The sequence below is a fragment of the Anas platyrhynchos genome, chromosome 6 (assembly GCF_047663525.1).
Source record: "Anas platyrhynchos isolate ZD024472 breed Pekin duck chromosome 6, IASCAAS_PekinDuck_T2T, whole genome shotgun sequence".
In the NCBI taxonomy this organism is placed as follows: Eukaryota; Metazoa; Chordata; class Aves; order Anseriformes; family Anatidae; genus Anas; species Anas platyrhynchos.
Genome location: NC_092592.1, coordinates 7,020,435 through 7,041,022, shown reverse-complemented (window position 1 = coordinate 7,041,022; position 20,588 = coordinate 7,020,435). Strand labels below are relative to the sequence as shown.

Genomic DNA, 20,588 nt, shown 5'->3' with positions numbered 1-20,588 from the left:
GTGCCATTTTAACAGGATCTCCCCTGGAATCGTTAATAGGATCTCCAAAGCCTCCTTGAGTGATTGGTATGCCAGGACTGAAAACATTTACGGAGAGGAACAACTCTTGCATGCTCTGGGAGACCTCTGTATGCTCACTTTTTAATGGGAAATTGGAGAATTGGGGGGGTACGAAATGCGCCCTGATACTCCCTGCATCGAGAGGAGAAGAATTTGGGTGCCTGAAGGCCAGGGGTGCTGCTTCGTGGGGACAAGGCAGGGGGCAGGAGATGGAGAGGAACCTTCCTGCACCTTGGGCACGGTGATAAAAACATCACCAGGAGGACCATGACCCCCAGCCCCTCACTGGCACCTGCTGGAGACCCCAGGCATCAGGGGACCGGGGGGGGTCTCAGCTGGGTGCCCCCTGCCCCGGGGAAGCGCACGCTGTGGCTTCAAAGCCTTTAGACTCCCTGCAACAGGAGACTCGTTTTTCATGCGGAATGAGATAAAATTCCCACTGTTACCTCATTTCCATCTCAATACCGGTAGGTTATGGATGGCTATTATTTATATACGTGTAAGACATCCGTTTCTTATTCCGTGGGATACGGTAAGAAGAAAAATACCCATCCCGCCTGTTCACCTTTCCTGGATTGTCTCTCTCTCTTTTTTTTAATCCCTTGCTCAAGTTTGACTGTTGCTGAGAATTTGCAAATAAATAAAGGAGCGAACAGCCCCATAAAAGCTGATTGTTTCCCCCTCCTGCAAAGATTGGCTTTGTGAAGAAGATTAAAAATCCCTCCGTGCTGCAGAAGACAAAAGGTATCCCTGGGCGAGAATACGACATGAAAGAGGTTACTACACACATCTCCGGGCTGCACGGACCGCTAATTCGCAATGTTGTCAGCCTTCCTTGGCCATCTTTACTCTTTCTTGCCATTGCCATCAAAGGGAAAGTTTGCTCGGCGGGTGCTGAAGGTAACTTTGGAAGCCACGGTGGCAACGTGAGCAGGATTGCAGCGACGGGTCCAACCTTCGGAGAGCAGCTCCTGGCTGCAAGCATAATGCTAAACCACACAGCACAGACCCTGCTGGGCTGAGCTCAGAGAGGCCCTACAGAAACCTTCAGGGCATGCAAATATTCAAAAGACCTGCAGGACCTCCTCCTCCCTGCCTCCTGTGCCTCCTTAGACCCGAGGAGCACTTTGGAGATGCTGGCCTCAGCCCCAGCCTCCTCTTGGTCCCCAGGGCACCCCTGCTGCCCTCTCGAGGTCCCTGGTGGGTGCTGTGTGCTCCCGCCAGCTCCCAGTCCCCACCAGTTTCCCCAGGACAAGGACACGGACGTGCCGTGCTCCCCAGGTGGGCGAGAAGCCACCGGGTCCTGCCTAGGAGGAGCACGCAGCCTGCGGCGGGTGCAGACCACAGGGCGAGCTCCAGAAGCCGGTGGGTTTTGCTTTCCCTCCCCTCCGAAACTGCTTCGTCAGGATGCAGCAGAAGCACAGCAGGTTTGACTGGTACCTGCAGTATCAGCAAAGCGGCTGCTTTGCTTCTCTGCTGACAGCCCACACTCAGCTTGGGAGACTTAAAAGACCTCCAGATTCAAAGCCTTGCAATGGCTTCCCCCTCTCTTTCTTTCCCTCTCTCTTTAATGGCTTTCTCTAAAGAGAAAAGACCATTTCCCTCCTTCATCTGGAGCAGAGCAAGGAAGAGATGCTGTTTTTTTCATATTTTTTTCTTCCTCATCCCCCTGCAGCAACTCCCCATCAGCAACTTATTTCCCCTCCCAGCAACACCCACCCTGCAACAGAGATGGGTACCACCAAGAACCAGCCCCCAGAAAAGATGAGGACTACCTAAATCCATTTCAGGGAGTTTGATGGACTTCACAAGAAGAAAAAAATACAAATATATATTGATCTGCCCAGGCACAATCACATCCTTCCCCAGGTAACTGCAGCCTCTTCCCATTCAGAGCCAAGATGAGGAGCTGCTCCAGCCCAGGCCCTGGAAAACATTTATTTCCCTGTTTCCAGCCAAAAGCAGTTGAAAGAGATGGACACCGTTTCGTTTACAATTGCCAAACAGGGTAAAATACAGCCCCAGACAACTTTCTTTATTGCTAACCATTAGCCAAGCCCGTAGCCTAACAGAATTTACATGTTTTCTGAGCGCTGGGATTTCTTTCAGTTGCCAGCCTACAAACGTGATATTCTTGGGTATTTTTTTGAGTATAATGTGGAGGGGATGAGGAGCTGGAGCTGCAGTCATCCAGAGCCCCTGAGTAGGGCTGAGTGATTGAAATCACTCCAATTTCCCCTGTTGTTAAATAGAAGAGTGCTCCTGGTTTGTCTCAGAGATGTGGCAAAAAAAACTGTAAAGGAAAAAGGCGTCAAGTGTGGAAATGCCGGAGGAGGGACTCGTACTGATACCTTTCCCCTTTTTCTCTCTCATCTGCAGCAATTTGAGACCTTGCCCATGTGAAACTCCTCTTTGGCAAGCACCAGATCAGGCTGCATTTAGAGGCTTAATGGGGTGCTGCGGGCACAGCGAGCAGCCAAGGCTTGGGGTGGTGGAGAGGAGCCACGTGCAGGTTGCTGTATTTGAGGTAAGAGGGCAGATGCTGATGGGGAACACCTTAAGGGACATGGGAGAGATGGAAGAAATTCAAGCACAAAGAGGAATTCAACCCTTCTGCCCACCAACCTCTCCTTTCTGACCAATTTTGAAACGCTGATGGGCTCTGAGCCACATCTAAATACGGTTTCTGAGTCCAGAGTCCAAGAAAGACCACAAAATCCCCCAAATTGCCCCCTATTAGAGTATGCCAGTGCCCTGTGCCAGGAACTAGAAGTAGCCTGAAAACAAGAATCATGCGAGGTGTGAGATCTGGGGATTTCTCTTCCAAAGCCTTTTAATTTAGCGTTTGATTCCACGGAGAGCCAGGGGAGACACACGCCAGCTAACGAAACACCAGATGCGTGTTGCGAGCGCTCCCCGAGAAGACGAAGGATTTCACGTTTGCTCTGCCTGATTCTCCCTGGCCCCGTGCACGTTTAATTAACCCCAGCTTTCCACCAGGCAGAGGTCTCAAACACGATCTCCCAGAGCCCGGATGAATGCCCTATGAATAAGCATTTTCTGCCTGCAAAAAGCTCTATAAAACATGCCCGGCCAGCACCCTCCCTTCCTTAGCTATAAGTCAACTTTTCACCCTGGTGAGGGACTGAAGCCTCAGCAGAGATGAAAGACCTCTTGAAATTCTCCTGCTGGAGCCCCTTAGGCATCCAAATATTTTCCTAAGCCACCGGGCAATGCCAGGGGTTGTTATTTTTCTGGTGGCTTCACCTCGGAAAACGTCTCGTCAAGTGGTTGAATCTGCTTGCTGATGTAAACCCAGGGAGAAAACATTTTAGAAGTGACATTGGTCTGGGGAGGCATTTGTAATGTGACCTTTGTCAGCAGCCTGCCAAGAGCCTGTGCATCAAACCCATCCCTTAAATTCCACCTGCGTGCAAAGAGACAACCTAATGAGAAGTCTCAGAGCCTTCTTCCCCATGAATGCCAAAAAATGAGCAAGATCTCCAAAAGTCGAGCCCCAACCTCGACACCGGCACTCACCCAAACCACAGCAGTGCCAGGACAGTATTTGCAAAAGCCAAAGAGAACATAAAGACTCCCCAGGGCCAGGAAACTTTGGGCATGGATGTTTTTCCCCCCTATTTTCAGACTCCCACCCTCGGATTGACTCTGGTGGACGCAGACAGGACCTGATGGCACCTGCACGCCTGCCAACCTTAATTCCCCAGCACCCGTGAAGCTGCCAGGCCCCTGCCTGGATTCCTGCCTTCAGTAAGGTTTCGTCCTTTTTGTCTTTGTTATTTCTCCTGCCGTGTGCACAAACCCATCCTCCCAGCCCCCATCATCCCAGAGACACCCCCTCCGCTCCCCCAGCTCAGATCGACCACAGAAACCCTTCCCGAGGACTCATCCAAGACCCGAGTCACTCCAAAACTGGCCTGTAGAGATCATGCAAAAACCTCACGCAGGGCACCCGGGATCATTAAAGCATCTAATTATGTACTTCCCATTCCTAAGCCTGATTTGATTTAAGCAGCTCCTTGGCTGGCGCTCTGGGACATAACACCACGCTCTGAATCATCCCCGTCCCATCTGCTCCGCTCGCTGCCCTCGGCTCCTCGCAGGTAGGATAACACCACGCCGGGCTAAATATTTAATGGGAGTGCTAATGGCTCTGTTAAGCGAAGCTGGGGGAGCGTCTCCTCGGTTTAGGATGACGGAAAAGGGTTTGTGCTAATGGGCAGCCTGGCCGTGCCAGTCCCCTGGTGGCTTTGTCCTCATGCCGCGCTCCTGGGACATCGATACGAGAGATAGAGGCAGAAAATGCCAGGCTCACCAAGGGGTCGAGTGCTCCTGATGAGCCTGCCTGAGCAAAAAACCTAGCAGCAAGCCCTGCCATACAGACAGCCATCGGGGTTTTGGGCAGGGGCCCCGTGGAGCCGAGCCAGAGCTGCCCACTTTCACCTTGCTGGGATTTTCCCGGCAGTTTGCAAATCCCGCCGCTGGGAGCTGAAAACACCCACCGCCGTCTGAGGGCCAGATGGCAGTTTGTGTTTACGAAAATGGCAATTTGTTTTCATGGAAACTAGTAAAAGGATCGCGAGCAAACCTGGAAAAACACAGCTCACCCTTTGGGGAAGGGTATATTTGTACGAAGAGCTTTTCCTGCCGTGGCTGATGGAGCGTGCCTGGGAGGTGGCACGAGGCCACCCCAAAGGTCTGCCCCATGCAGGGGAGCCACCAGGGGATCCAGAGGACACCCACCAGAGGTTAGTAAGAAGGGGGAGGCAAATCTTGAAAAAAACACGTCTGTTTTGGGTCTCATGGCTCTGTAACCTCATTAATTCCCTGCGTTTTATCAAGTGGTAGCAGATAAAAAGGGGCCGGCGGGTAGGACTGCTCACCACTCTTCCCCCAGGACATTTCCACCTCTGGCTACTCTTTCTCACCAGGTCCCCCCGAAGCCCATCTCCACGCTGTCCCTTTCGGCTGGCTTAACCTCAGCCCGATCCCGTGAGACCAACGCCGTGGCACAGGCAGCGTAAATCCTGCTGGCTGCTGCAGCACGGGGCCGGGAGCGCCATGGGTTCGTGGAGAAGACCTTGTTGCAATAAAGCAAATTTATTAAAAGGCGTACTTCAGCCTGATTAAATTAAACAACGTGGCACTAGCAAATAAAGTTGTGTTTTGTTTTTGAATCTCAGCACACCACAAAAAAAAAAAAAAAAAAAAAAAAAAAAAAAAAAAAGGCTGTAATACAAATAGCTATTTAATACTCTAACAGAATGGGGAAAAATCCCATTCTTCATAGGCTCGCGACACCCATTTGTTATCTTCCCTTGGCCCCACCACCACAAATCACGGCAGAGCCTTGAAGCAAAAATAGCACAAATGTAAAGCAATATAATGTCATCTGCTCCCCGAGATATGTAATAATACGGCGTGCACACAAACAAACCCTTCCTAGCACACCAGCAGGGCCCTCCCTAAGCCTCCCTGCGTGGCTCTTAACTTCCCAGGCTCATTTCAGGGCTATTTCCAAGACGGAGATGGCTTTGAAAATGAGGCTGAAAAAGGCTTTCCAGCTCCGTTTTGTTTTGATTTCTGCTACGCAGCGAGAAAGGGCAGGCGCTCTGCTCTGAAACCCACAACTCGCCTTCGGTGCCTTGTCATTACAGGTGCACCTCGCCTTTGCTCCTTCCCAGTCCCTCCCAGATCTGCCTCCACTAGTTGTCGATGAAAAATGGTGTTTGGCTGATTTCCTTCCCTTAGTCCCGCCGCAACATTTGGCTAATTGCAGGGCTGTGAGCACACAAGCATCGTTTAAGCTCTGTTGGACAATCCATGTCAAAGACAGCTCTCTCCTTGCCTTCCCCATCCCTCCAGGGATCTCAGGAGCCCCCGGACCTCACAGCACCCCGCTCCTGCCATCCCACCACCCGGGGCAGACACGGAGGCCCCCTGGTTGGCAGCAGCAGGAGGTGGTGCCTGGTTTGGGAGCTTACATCTCCAAGCCTTTGCTGCCAAGAGCTAGAAATGCATGAAGTGAAGAAAAGGCAAGGGGAGAAGATTTTGGCATCAGCCCATGGCTCTCCTCCTCTCCTCTAGCTTCTACCAGAAGAAAGAAGCAGGCTGTGATGTCTCCAGCGCTCCTCACACACAGGAGCAAGGAAACCTTTGGTGGGATCTCTAAGGGGGAAGAAGAGTCAAAAAGGGAAATTAATCAGAGATTTTGTGCCCCCTTCAGGCGTGCATCATCCTCCGCTGTCCTTCTTGGACCAGCCATCTTCTCACGAGACACAAAACCGAGCCACCACGTGGCACTGCTGTTGGGGGAACGCAACCAAGGTCTTATCATAGAATCATAGAATATCCTGAGTTGGAAGGGACCCTTAAGGATCATCAAGTCCAACTCTTGACACCGCACAGGTCTACCCAAGTTCAGACCACGTGACTAAGCGCACAGTCCAATCTCTTCTTAAATTCAGTCAGGCTCGGTGCAGTGACCACTTCCCTGGGGAGCCTGTTCCAGTGTGCAACCACTCTCTCTGTGAAGAACCCCTTCCTGATGTCCAGCCTAAACTTCCCCTGCCTCAGCTTAACTCCATTCCCGCGGGTCCTGTCGCTGGTGTTAATGGAGAAAAGGTCTCCTGCCTCTCGACACCCCCTTACGAGGAAGTTGTAGACTGCGATGAGGTCTCCCCTCAGCCTCCTCTTCTCCAGGCTGAACAGGCCCAGTGCCCTCAGCCGTTCCTCGTACGTCTTCCCCTCCAGGCCTTTCACCATCTTCGTAGCCCTCCTCTGGACACTCTCCAACAGTTTCATGTCCTTTTTATACTGTGGTGCCCAGAACTGCACACAGTACTCGAGGTGAGGCCGCACCAGCGCAGAGTAGAGCGGGACAATCACCTCCCTCGACCTACTAGCGATGCCGTGCTTGATGCACCCCAGGACACGGTTGGCCCTCCTGGCTGCCAGGGCACACTGCTGGCTCATATTCAACTTGCTGTCTACCACGACCCCCAGATCCCTCTCTTCTAGGCTGCTCTCCAGCGTCTCATCGCCCAGTCTGTACGTGCAGCCAGGGTTTCCCCGTCCCAGGTGCAGGACCCGGCACTTGCTCTTATTGAACTTCATGCGGTTGGCGATCGCCCAGCTCTCCAACCTATCCAGATCCCTCTGCAAGGCCTTTCCACCCTCATTCGAGTCCACAACTCCTCCAAGTTTGGTGTCATCAGCAAACTTGCTCAAAATGCCTTCTATTCCTACATCCAGATCGTTTATAAAAATATTGAAAAGTACCGGCCCTAAAATGGAGCCTTGAGGGACCCCACTGGTGACCGCCCGCCAGCCTGACGCAGCCCCATTCACCATAACCCTTTGGGCCCTGCCCGTTAGCCAATTGCTCACCCATCGTATGATGTTTTTATTTAGCTGTATGCTGGACATTTTGTCCAGTAGGATCCTATGGGAAACCGTGTCAAAAGCCTTGCTGAAGTCCAAAAAAAGCTCTTGAAGCTCTGGTGACCACAGAGCCCACCAGGTGAGGACACAGACCCACCTCACAGCTGCCACCAAGCCAAAACACCCCACCAGCTCCAACAACATGGCCCAAATCTCACCGTCCTCACCCCTTTCCATGCAAAAGGCAGACACGGGGTTGAGGCAGCTCCAACGCCTTGGGAAGCGTGAAGTCAGCTTGAAGAGGTGAAGGCGTCTCCGCGCTCCTTACACATTTTAACCCAACACCGAGGGCTGAACGTGCTTTTAAACAACACTAATGATCAGGCATCAGCCATCTGGAAGCTTTCCATAGCAGCATTTGACTACTGGACAGCGCTCAAGCTGATGAAAGCTTGCCAAGCTCTGGGCACTCGGCTGGCACAAGGAGTGTTTAGTGCTTCAGGGAAGACTCGGCACAGCTTTTGGTCCTTTCTAGTCCCGCAATATTTAAACAAAAATAACCCTTTTCTCCCCTCTTCCTCCCAACCACCGTTTCCCTAGGTTTAATAATGGAGAAGAGGAGGCCGTACGGGTGGTTTGGGCATGGTTCAGCAATGCTGTTCCTAATGGCTCCAGTCCCCAGACACTGCAATATTATAGCGTTGGTCACGCATCTGCCTGAATTTGGGGGATAGCCACTAAATCTCACAAGTTCTCTCCTCCTATAACTCTCTCATTTTGTTGAATATTCTCTTCCTGAAAGACTCACCAGCCCCTAATAGTTTTGGGGCCGCTTCTTCACGTTCCCTTAACCCTTCTCCCAGATGTCCCAATTGCTCCCATTTCTGCACCTTTGGATTCAGGATCAGGGGAAGGAAGATAAAGCTGGCAATGGCTGGGAAAGGCTTCAGAAATGGAGATAAAACACCATCAGGGTCAGTCACAGAGCAGGTAAAGGGAGATGATGGAGATCTCAGAGCAGGACGCGATCCTAAGGAGCATCTCCTCGTACTGAGGCACCAAGGCACTGTCTGGATGACCAAAGGCAGATGAGACACGACCTAACACCACGGGTTCCCCACTGACAACCTCACCCTCCTGCACAGAATCGTCCCCATGGGTACAGACTAAGCCGTGCAATGTTTTGCTGCTTGGGAAGCCGAGGATCCATCCTGCTTCGACAACCAGCTCACCATCCATCACTGCCTTACAAACGGGCACAATCAATAAGCCAAAAAACCTTGCACTTTAAACACAACAGCTTTCCCTACACATCCAGTGCTAAAAAAGCATTAAAAATAATAAGAAAATAAACAAGTGCCAAGACGATTTTTTTTTTACCCTCTAACCCAAGGATTCAAACAAATCAAAGAAAAGTCAACGCTGCCTCTTTGCTTTGGAGACAGAGACCTGATGCCTCTCGCACCTCCTCCCTGCCCCAGCAAACCCAGCATCCTCCCAGCTCCTGTGAAAAATGCCCCAGTGCTGTCCTCCTCCCAAGGGGCATGGCTGCAAGCAGGGCATAAACATCACATCGCTGCAGGCAGCCTCAGCTGCGAGCGCATCTCTCGGGCATGTTCCCTGCACTGCTTATTCCCCCGTCGGAAAAAAAAAAAGAGAAAAAAAAAAAAAGAAACAACTTTTTCGAGCAGCGCAAAACTGATTAGAGCGAGGCATGAGAAAGAGTGATGGAAAGTGGCGAACAATAAAACCAGGGAGCAAGCAACACAGCTCCTGGGGACAAAAAAAAAAAAAAAAGCTGATGCTTTCAAGATTAATCACTAATGACAAATAATTGTGGCTGTGGAATGCCAACAAAAAGGCAGAATGGAAACAAGAAATGGACAGAAAAAACAGGCATTAGGTCTGATGGTGAATTTAAGGCCATCAACTCATAATTGCAGCCATTACAGCCAGTATTTTCAAGTGAGCCCAGCAATAGCAAGAGCTGCTGGATGTGGTGTCCTTATGAAAAAATTTGGCTGTTATTTAGGGCCCTGAGAACTCGCTGTTAGCAGCCCTTCAGAGTCACTCTATCTGGCTCATGCATCACTCACAGAACTGCCGGTTTTGGGCTCGTTCTGTGATGTTTATGGGTGGTGGAGGCAGCAGGAAGGCAGCTGCGCGCCCAGCCACGCACGGTCATCTCGCATCCACGCACCGAGGGACTGAAACCAGGAGCAGTTGTCTTTTCCTAGCCTGGCTCCAGGTCTTCTCCTCTTCATCTTTTTTTTTTTTTTTTTTCCCCCAGTAGTAAACGTCAGCCTAGTTTCTGCAGAGCTTCTCCAGCACCCTGCCAGGCGTGCATCCTACGTGTACCAGCACCTTGCAGGACAGCCAGTGTCCCTCTCTCAGCCACCTACCGCAGAATGACCAAAGGGAAATTATTTTGTGGCCTCTTGTTTCTCTGCCAACCTTTTTTTCCACCCTCTCTTCTTCCCCATTTTAGATGGAAACAACCCCGTGCTTCCCACTATTAAGACACGTACACCCGATGCCCTGATAAAACTCCGAATTGCAACGTGGGGACACCTGATACTGCAGGGAAGGAGGGGGATTAGGGCAGGATGTTGGTCCCTCCATCCTTTTTTCACCATAATCCCGCTTTGCCACCCACCCACCAGATGCTACCCCTCTCACAGAAGAGGCAGGGAGCCAGCAGATCAACCCTGGCAGCCAGCACCAGGATCTGGGACAAGGGGGTCCCCCCTTGGTCACCACACAGGGCGCAGACGGGGACAGCTGCGGGGCGGCCAGGAGGGCACAGGGTGGCCATGGAGATAATTGACTGCTTGACTAATTAAAATTCCGGGCCCTTTTGCAAAAAAAAAGGCTGCTAATTGGGGCTGGGACCTGCCCAGAGAGCCGGGAGCCCGCACGGAGCGGGAGGGATGAAAGTTGGAAAGCACCCGGGCCTCCCAGAGGGGCGGCGGAGCCGAGAGCCGTTTTGTCCGGCTGGTAACGAGGGGCCAAATTGTTTTTGACAAGCCAAGGGGATGGGAAATAATGGGGGTCTGTGAAAGGCCCCGAGTGCAGCCGGGGGGATGCATGAGATAATGAGGAGGCACGGCCCGCGGCTTCCCACCGCGCTTTGGCACGGAAAGGCTCTGCCCGCAGCAAAGCAACGCCTGCGCCTCGTACCCCTCCCACAGAACCCAAATCTGGACCACGGACGAAGGCACGCGGCCCATTTTTTTCGCCCCACACGCAGAAAATAGGATTTTTTTTTTCCCATGTTGTCATCCTCCGTATAGGGTTGGTAATTTGAGTTCTTGCCCAGGCCTCCATGCGAACATGGAGCTGACATCAGATTTCTCACTTTTTGATGAGATTTCACATCTGTTTGTCAAGAAGAGGAAAGGAAAGACGCGTGCATTACTCCACAACGTGGAAAACGGTTTGGGGGTTGCTTCTTTCAGACAGAAAGAAAATGCCCAAGTTACATGGGTTTGGTCTTCCTGGTGCACACGGACAGACCTTGTGCTAGGTTGCTCTCCTAAACAAGCAATTCCTGACAGTATTTTTCCTCTAGAAACTCATTTTTTTTCCCCAGGGATGGGATTTCCCCAGAGGACAGCTTTGGGGGAAGCCAGCCACACACTCTGCTCACCCAAGCATCACACCCTGATATTTTCCAGGGCCCTCACTCCCCCTCCCCAGAAATTTCTGCTCCTCCAGGGCCCAAAAGAAGGGGACAGAGACACCCATTTCCAGAGAGCAGCACCCTCTCAGGGATGTTTTTGTACACAGAGAGACAAACGTTACCTTAACCCCTTTGTGTCCCCTCGGACACCAGACCTGCACAGCTCACAGCCTCGTCCCTTCAGCTCCCACCCAGCTGCTTTCAAAACAAGTAACAGGAACCTCAGGAGGTGCTAAAGCAGTTGGTTTGTGGGGGCTTTTTTCATGTCAAGTGATGCAAAATATATTAAAAAAAAAATCTTGTTTTAGTGTTTTCCCAACACATGCACTTTCCTAAAGCCGGATCATCTTCCCTCCAGCTGAGCTCTTAAGTGGGCACCATGCAAGCTACAGTCTCAGTTTAAAAAGCATTGTAGCAAGCCTACAGGGCAGGTTGCCTTAAAAATATTTCTTTTCTTCTTTTAAAGACAGATTCCCAAGGCTTCCTGGAAAACAGAAGCCAGACTCCCTTTGGTTTCAGCCTTCCTGTCCCCTGATGGCAGTGGGGGGCACAAAGAGGGGGATGAGCCCAAAGCCAGGACTCGCCCCACCTCACCAACAGGGCACCACCAGTTCAGGACCCGGGAGCTGGGTGATGCTCTCCGGGGATGCACTGCCACCCTACAGCCACCCAGCACCACAGCAGGCAGGTGGGGATGCTGCACCTCACTCTGCACCTTCCCTGCAGCTGCAGGAAACAGCTCGAGGACAGGAGAGGGGAAAAACCAAAGCGGTCAGGGCCTCCAATCTGTCTCGACATTTTTCCTTAACAGTTTGGGGTCAAGCCTGATCCCGGCAGGGTCAGCTCTTTTACACTCCAACACGCCAAAGCCAAAGGAGACGGTCCCTCACCACAGGAGCCCGGCCGCGGGCAGCCCTTGCAGAACAAAAGGGTCGTGCATCCACCCTGGGAGCACCGCACCCCAAAATTTCAAAGGGGGATGTGGAGAAAGAAAAGCTGCATGCATCCTGCCCCGTTACTCCGCCTGGCTCAGGCAGATGGAGCAGGATGCTGCACGCAGCAAAAGGAAAAAAAAAAAAAAAAAGACATAAAATAGGAAGATGTCAAGCTTATTTTTTTTCCCCAAAAAAATGTAAGGTCCATTACACAAGGCAAAAGGTGCGCATTAACTGTAATAAAAAAGGAAGCGTTTATAGAGATGAATTTGTCTGCCCCCTCCTCGCTGAAGCGGAGGCTGCAAATTGTGACGGATCGTGTGTGTTTTGGGAGGCGAAGGCAGCGCGCGCGCTCCTGGGGAAAGCCAATTGGGGAGATAGATCAGAAAGCTCCCCAGGCAGAAGAGCTGGCAGGGAAACGCACACGATGCTTCTCCTGCTGGCATCCTCTCTGCGGGCAGAAAGCCTCCTCTTCCTCCCATCCCTGCAGCTCCTCGAGGCCAGGGGCTCCACGCGCGGATCCGTGGTGATCCGCTGCACCCGGGTAGGCGATGAAAACCCAACCTCACTGTGCCTGTGTTTGCTTTTACCGTGAATATTTCAGCACCCTAGTTTCACCAGCAAAGCCATTCAGGACTAACAGGTCTCGGAGCAGTGAGTCCAGACAGAGGGAATCGTTTTTATTTCGCCTCTTTCAAGCTCCTGCCAAAAAAAACCTGTCCCTGCCCGGTCAAGGAACAGAGCCACCTGCCACTGCCGGGCTTCAAACGCTGCTGATTGACCTCCCCGCGTAAAATTGGTGCCATTAAACTGCTCTAAGAATAATTCAGGGAAACCGTGAGTCACTACCTGATTTAGGCAGAAAGGGCTGAGATGATTAAATTACTCGCTATGAATTATTCACCGCGGCCCGATAATTACACTGCAGTTAGCCATCGCCGCGCAGACGGCTCCGCACGAGGGAGGAACACTTGTTTCGTGAACACTTCACCCAACTTTGGTGATTGCCTGTTGCATCTGATGAAACAAATGCTGGCAACCACGGGAGGCAAGTGGATGCCATCCCTCAGCATCTCTGAAGCAGCCCTTTGAGGCAAAACATCTGCCCCAGCATCACCTCCAGAGCAGGATGGGGTCCTTGCATGCAGCCCCATGAGCACATCCCAGCCCAGGACAGCTTCTGCTGTGTCCCGTGGACTCCCCAAGCTCATCACCCGTGGCTCAGAGGTGCCAGATTTTCCCAGTCCAACCTTTATGGTCCCCATTTATATTACAAATATAAACTCAGCACCTCACAGTCGGTGTCTACAATGCGAGCAGGATATAGGATGACCAGAGAGGCACCAGGGTCATTCCTGCATCTCTGTAGGATTTCATCCCACAGGGCATGGGCTGTGGGACCGCAAGGGCTGTTTTATCTCTAGGAACCGGTCACCCCATGCTCTGTCTCAGTCGCTGCGTTTCATGGACACGGGCAGTAGATTTAACGCCAAGCCCTTTCAGCCGGCCATCTGTCACAGGAGGCGGGCACGGTTCAGGGCAGAAAACATCCATGCAAGCGCAACCTGGAGCTGGGCTGGCAAAAACGTGATGAAGAAAATTTTGGCAGCAAAGGAAAAAAAAAAAAAAAAAAGCAGCTTTATCAGAGGAAGGCTGAGAACTGCAGATAAAAAAGAGTAAGGCAATGGAGTCGCTAAGAGGAGCGAAAACGTTTGTTCTGCTTTGCAAGGACTCGTGTAAACGCCCCATTTGTGCCAGCAGGCTGAGGCCCAAATCCAGAGTTTCTTTTGGGGCTGGGATGCCCCCAGACAAGCAGACACATGGCCAGGCTGTCCCTCTCACAGGCCTCACCTAAGGTATTGCTTGGGTTCGTTGCAGAAAGGGAAAGCAGAGCCCGTGTGGGCCCCAGCAGGGCTGTCTGCAGTCCATTCGCTCCTGGCACCTTGATTTTCCAGCTTGTGGTGAAATCAGGTGTGCTCACAGGCGCCCGCAGCTTCCTTTCTAAATGCCCATTGTGGCTTAATGAAAACCAATATCTGGTTGAAAATTACCTTTTATTTTTTTCCCCCTAATTGCAGTGCAGAGGGTTAAACAGCGACACTTCCAAAGGGCACCAGTGCGCACATTTCCAGCCACGGGGATTTTGGTAATTGAGCACTAATGGAATAAAATACATCGCTGTTTAATCCAAGGCTTAACCCCGTCCTGCTTCACCCAATTGCCCTCCTTGGGCACTCAACGTGTGATGGTGACACTCCAGCCACCATCACAGCAACATCAGAGAAACACCTGAAAGGGTTTTGATGGATTTAGGGTGCAAAAAAAGCAGAAAAGCCCCTTTTTTGTAGAAAAAAGCCTAACTGCCTTACCAACTGCCCCAAAAAGCAGGGCTCCATCGCCCTGCCCTGGTTATTCAGTCCCTACGAGAAGCATTTCCCCATCCCACCACCCATACTGCCTCTCCCCATCCTTCCCTCCCCGCTGGTGGCAGGCCAGCGGCACTCCACGGATGCACCCCCTGGGGCAGCATAATACTATTTTCTGGTTTTCTCTGCTTTTCTGCTAATTCCTATTGTTTGATTCGCTCCCTTTGCCTGCCACTGAGAACCAAGTTTGTATTTTCATCCGGCTGCCCATTATAACCACAAGACCCCGTTGGCAGCACTCAGCGCAGAACTGTTACCGTCCATATAAAATTCGGATTATTAGGGAAACGGAGGGACTTGCTCAAGACCAGAGCACGGCTGTGTCTCCTCCATGTCCACAACACAGCCTTCAGAGGCCACCATGCTCATCACTGGTGTCCCATTCCTGCCCCAAGCCCTCTGGGCACAGACACAGACAGGGTTACCTGGGCACTGCGTTTTAAGGCACTTCTTCAGCATTTACTCTTTTGCCCTCCCCCTTTTTCCAAGCCAGCATTGATTACGGCGGGTAATTGTTTTCTAATTGGCCTGCAGCTGCTTATCTATCTTAGATAATTAAAGTGAAGAAGAAGAAGAAATGGGGAAACGGAACTTTATTCTTAAGTAGCTGCCTATCGACTGCCTCAATCGATAGCGAGGTCACTTTGGGCTGAAAAAACCGCCCCGAGAAACCCAGCCAGATCCTGCCCAGCCTCAAGACCACTTCTTCCACTTCCCTTTCCTTTCTTACAGAGCCACAGTTTGGAGAAACTTGGTCTGGCAATGCCAGACTCAACTTGGAGCTGGAGGACACCACCCAAGCATCACTGAGGTGCCACATGAGGCAACAGAGAGGTGATTTTGGCACGCCACTCCCAGCGCTCACTGGCGGACGAAGAAAAGCCCCATCCAGGCAGCAAACCCCAAATAATATTCTCAGCACACACCACAACCAGCGCCCAGAACGTCAGCAGCGTGCTCTTTCAATAACCCACGCTCTCCCCTCCCCTCAAATCGCGCTGGAAAGGCTCCAGGCAGGAGCCTCCTTTGTGTCTGCGCATGTAAAACTTTCGAGGACATGCTAATTCAGCTTAATTACAGATTTACATCACTGGCCGCGCTGTTAACGCCGGCGACGGACAATATTTGCAGCCAAGGGAACGAGGGAGAAGCAAAGGGAGCTTTTGCATGTCCTCACCCCTCTCAAAGCCCATCCACTCCCAACTTCGCGTGCAAGAACACAGTGAAGATAACCCGCTCCGTACTCGTGCAATTTATTAGATAATCTCTTTCTAATCAAGAACTAATTAAAGGAAGTGAATGCTTGGTTGGAAACGGGGATTAAAACGTGGATAATTATCATAAACGCTATGTTTGTTGTTCCAGGCCGGCCTGTTCTCCTCCCTTCCCCTCTCCCTGTCCCCCCTCTTCCCCTCCCAGGCTGCTCCTGATAATGCTCAGGCTGTCTCACAGGGGGTTTGCTTTCACAATCAATTATTTTCTTTTTGTCTCTCTAGCTAATGTTTCGTTTGTGTGAGAACATTAGCGAGAACTATTTTCTTTCCCTTGTAAATTCAGTTCGACGACAATGACAGAAGGTGGGGAGGTGGCAGCTGCAGAAAAAAAAAAAAAAAAAAAAAAAAAAACACAACACAGGAACATTAAAACCCAAGCTTATAAATTATTTCATCTTCTCCAGACACTCCAGATCCGTCACCACTCTGCGCACACGGGGGCTTTTATTTATTTATTTTTTTTGGCCAGCAGCTCCTCCCGGGCACAAGACACTGCTGGATGGGGGGACCTGATGGGAGAGCCCTCGCTGCCGCAACTTCTGCCTCCACCAAGCAAGGACCATGCCCACGGGCTCTCCCTAAGCATAATATTCAAGTCACAGACCACGAGCAAAAATTCAATTTAGTTAGCCCTGCTTGGCCATAGCATATTTTTGAGCCAGTACCCATCCAGGCAGAGCCTACTCACTTGGAGTCTGGTCAGGAGAACTTGGCCAGACAGGGATCTTGAGAAGCAGGAGATACACCCCATAATTTAGTTATTTTTTTATTTTTGGCAGTAGATTTCACAGGATGCATTGATTTTTATTTTTTGAGCCTAGGCAGACATTTTTGCCCTTTTTCCTTCTAAGAAGGGGGAAGGCGCATCCTGGCTGTCCTGTCCCTGTCCCTTCAGTCCTAGATGATGGCACAGCACAACCCATCCCACAGCCTCAGAGCAAGCTTTCCTCTCGCCACCCAGGTGAAAAAGAGGTGCTCAGCCCCGGGGTTAGGGGCTGGAGGTGCTTCAGCACGAGGACAGGGGCACAGGGCTTCAATTTGTATCCAACCAGGGGAGATGCACTCCGTACAAAGGCACGAGGTGTTGGCGTGTTGTGATTTCTGACAAAACTTAAACTATTATATTTCAAAGGGATATGAAATGCATAAACGGCCGGGCTCATCCATCTTTCTCCTCATCCCTTCTGCCTTGAAGTGAGGTCTCGCTCTCTAAGAATCCAGACAAGAATAACCCTGGGATGAAATGAAAAGCAACCTGGCTGGCGATATATATAAAAGATGACATCTCCAGAAATCCCAAACTTCAAAGGGGCAGCTTTCAGCTCCTGACTATCCACTTCCTCCAGCCCTCAAGGCTAGTGTCATAATTTTAAAGCCCCGGGAATCATTTGATCTCTCCAAATGGCAGCTCGGTGGTCTAGCACACTTCTGGATGTCAAAAAAGTATGCGCCGCCACCAGCAACATCCTGCAGGGGCTGGGCTTTGAAAGGACAGATTGAGGTGAAACAATCAAAAAATTCAGGGGCAGGAGGAGGAGGGGAAGGGAAGAAAAAAAATATAAAAGGATATTTAAAAGGACAAGTGCACGCTGAGGGACTTGGAGGTGGTAGAGGTTTCCTGGGGCGACAGCCATCGGGGAACCCCCCCCAAGGGGCACAGACCCCCAGGGTGGCATGGTCACAATGCTGCTGGAGCTCAGCAGGGGGGAAATTTTACCTGAATCAGCCTGAAAATCTCTAAACTGAGCCATTTTCCTATTGCAAGCTAAGGGAAATGCCTCTTCAGACTCAGGCCAGTGCGTCACGCACGGGCAGCAGTTTTGGAGCAGACTGAGGATGCTGCAATGCCACTGCTAAGCAGGCGGAGTGTTTATTCCTATGTGGGAGAAACACTCCATTATCTGCTTTATTAATTGTTAGTTAAGTAATGGGAAGGTGCCCAGAGCAGGAGATGAGCCCTCATCACTCGTTATTAGCTTAGAAACCAGGAGAAATAAAATAACTGGAGATAAATGATGGCGCAGGCGGCCCCACGCGCCGCAGACTGACAGATCTGCTCAGGGGGGAATTCACGGAGCGCTTTCGGGGGGAACGGAGGAGAAACGGCGACAGTCGGTCCCATTTCGTTTTATTTTTTAATGAAAAGATTTCATCATCCTTCATTCTGAACGTCGCTTCTCACGGCTGGGATCACACGGGTGGCCCTGCTGCTGGTCCGGCACCAAGAGCACGATGAGCTGGGCTCTGCAGCAGGAGCACGGTGCCACACAAAATAGGGTCAGTGGTTTTTTTTTGTTGTTTTTTAAACACAAAACTTGCAGCTACAGCCAGCCAGACCCCCTCACAGCAGGGCTGTGGTGACCTCAGATATATTATCCTGCTACCTGCGTATTATCAGGGCAGGGATGGGAGATCCGATAAAGTGAGCTCAACAAGGACCTCAAGCATCAGTCAAAAAAACAGCAATTAGAGGGTATGGTAGCCCACCCAGGACCCCAGAGAGGCAGAAATACCCAAATATCGTAACGCCTGCCAGATCTGAACACGAGAACTTCAGCCACCTGCTCAGCATCCACAGCCATTTCCCCAAAACCCATCTGCCAGTGGTGGCCATATATCCCCATCGTGCTGGTTCCTACTGTCCAGCCAAGGTTTTGAGCAGATTGCCAAGCCAGGCAGAGCGTTCCCATCCAGGTAAGACAACAGCAGGGAGGAAGAGGAGGCTTCTACCCACATAGAGAGGAAGGTCCTGGACCTGGGACAAGAGCAGGGTGCCCACAGGGGACCAGCAGAAGCCACCGTGCGTGGTGAGCTGCCCAGGTGCATTCATCTCAGCAGACCCTTTGATATTTGTTTTCCTACCACCTGGGGCTGTTTAACACCACACAGTGCTCGCTTCAAATTAAAAATAAAAAAAAAATAAAAGGGTCAGTCATCTTGAAAACCAGACATAAAATTCTCTGCTTCAGTCCCTGAGTGCAAAAGACCCTGAATGGGTCAAGCAGTGCTCGCTGCATTAGCCAACATTTCTGCCCTTACACCAAAGATATTTAACTACACTAATGCATTTTGGGGTATAAATCAAAAGAGCCTAACGTCCTTACAGCCATTTGCACGGAAGCTGGAGCCAGGCAGTATTTTGCAGATCACCCCCTGTTCCTACCCACAGCACTGGGATGGGATGGAGACAGATATAGGGGAAAGGGGGAGGGAGATATAGGGGACAGAGGGAGCCCAGGAGGTTGAACAACAGTCTGAAAACATAGGGGTTAACTTATTTACATGCTCCATTTTGGGACCAAGCAGCAGAGGTTATAAGGGAGTCAGGGAGCTCTGAACCGAGCTAATTTCAGTCTCTGCAGTAGGCGCAACGCTCGGTCTCCCAGCCACGGAGCCCTGCTCGCACTGCACAGTCCTTTAAAAAGAGATTTTCACAAGAGCTGTGCCACTTTCAAAGCCTCAGCTCTCCAGGTAAGCATATCGTACTCGATGCTTCACTTCACCCCGCTAGGAATACAGCGATAAACATCGTTTCATCCGCATCCTGCGACACAGCACCCCAGATCTGAGCCGGTCCCAAAAGCATTTGTTTGTGAGCAGAGAAACAGCCCTAAAGGACTCCAAAAATGCTGCATCTCACGTCAAAACAGAAGAGGAGACAAGGAGTTTCTTAACCGAGCCGCAGCCCTCTGAGAAACCAATTAGCTCTGACCTGCTCCCACAATCACAAAACATTTCTTACCTGCTGTCCCAAATTCTTGAGCTTCCTCCGAGTTTAACTTCCAGAAAAAAGGGAGAAAACTTGATGCAAAAAGGCTCCCAGGCAAGAGCAGCTTGCTCTGCTTTTATGAGCTCCTGCAGCCCCAGCTCACAGGTGGGCCAACTATTGCAGCCCAATTAGGCCTCCCTATCAAGGTCCCTTCGTTTCAGTGGATCCAGGTGCGCATTTTGGTTTGTTAAGGTATTTACTCGGCAGCATCTGCTGCTAAATTGCTTCTCAGTTGAGGACTGCTTTACAAACACTGTATTTTTCTGCCCCTACCCCATCACTCGGAGGCTACACAACCCATGTGAAGGAAGCAGGGCGTAAAAGGGAGCTTTGTGTTCACTGGTGTTACCTAATGCCTTGGAGCTGGGTGAGGTTTGGGTAAAACGGGAGATAGAAATGCCAGGAAGAAGCTTTTCCTCCTATTGCATCTTCATGTGGATAATCTGAGTCTGTCCCAGGACTCTCTTATGGATAAACTGTTAACGTTTATAAATGCAAAATCAGCCCCTGCTGTAAATACAAGCATTTTTTCCTAGCTCTAGGCTGCTGATGTTCTGTGCCCTGATCTCTTCTGGGATGGCAAGGAGCCTGGTAACTTCTTTCAGCCACTCCTTGACTGACTTTTTCCTGCCCAGCCTGGCTTGCTCAGCCCCAGCCCCTCGATTTTTGTGCTTCTTGATGAGGGGAAGGCATTGTTTTTGGAGGCTGAGGGGGGTACAGGCTGGGCAAGGAGATGGACATCAGCCAGAGCTGGCCCCAGCTGCACCACAGCGCTGCTCCAGGGAAAGTCCCCACGTACACTGTGGTGTGCAAGAGGCAGGCACCAGGGAGGCAGGCAGGATGCAAATCAATCAAGATCTGTCAAACACCCCAGAGAACTCCTTTTTATGAGATAAATGCCTTCAGAGGAAGCCTTCAGAGACACTCACCACGTGTTCAGCCCGCTCAGTGGCAGATCGCGCAGCATTCATCACTGCCACTTGCAGGGGCCAGGTTCCAGCTGAACATCCTCCAAATTTCTTCCTCCTTCAGCCTTCC

At 51.1% G+C, this 20,588-nt stretch overlaps 1 long non-coding RNA gene across 1 annotated transcript in view; it reads right to left on the bottom strand.

Moving 5' to 3' along the window:
• Positions 1-19,876, bottom strand: part of LOC119713027 (uncharacterized) — a 33,797-nt gene extending 13,921 nt beyond the window's left edge. Inside the window, exon 1 of the long non-coding RNA XR_003497994.3 lies at positions 19,524-19,876. This is a non-coding gene — a long non-coding RNA (uncharacterized lncRNA). The remainder of the gene's footprint in view (positions 1-19,523) is intronic.
• Positions 19,877-20,588: the final 712 nt, after the last annotated feature.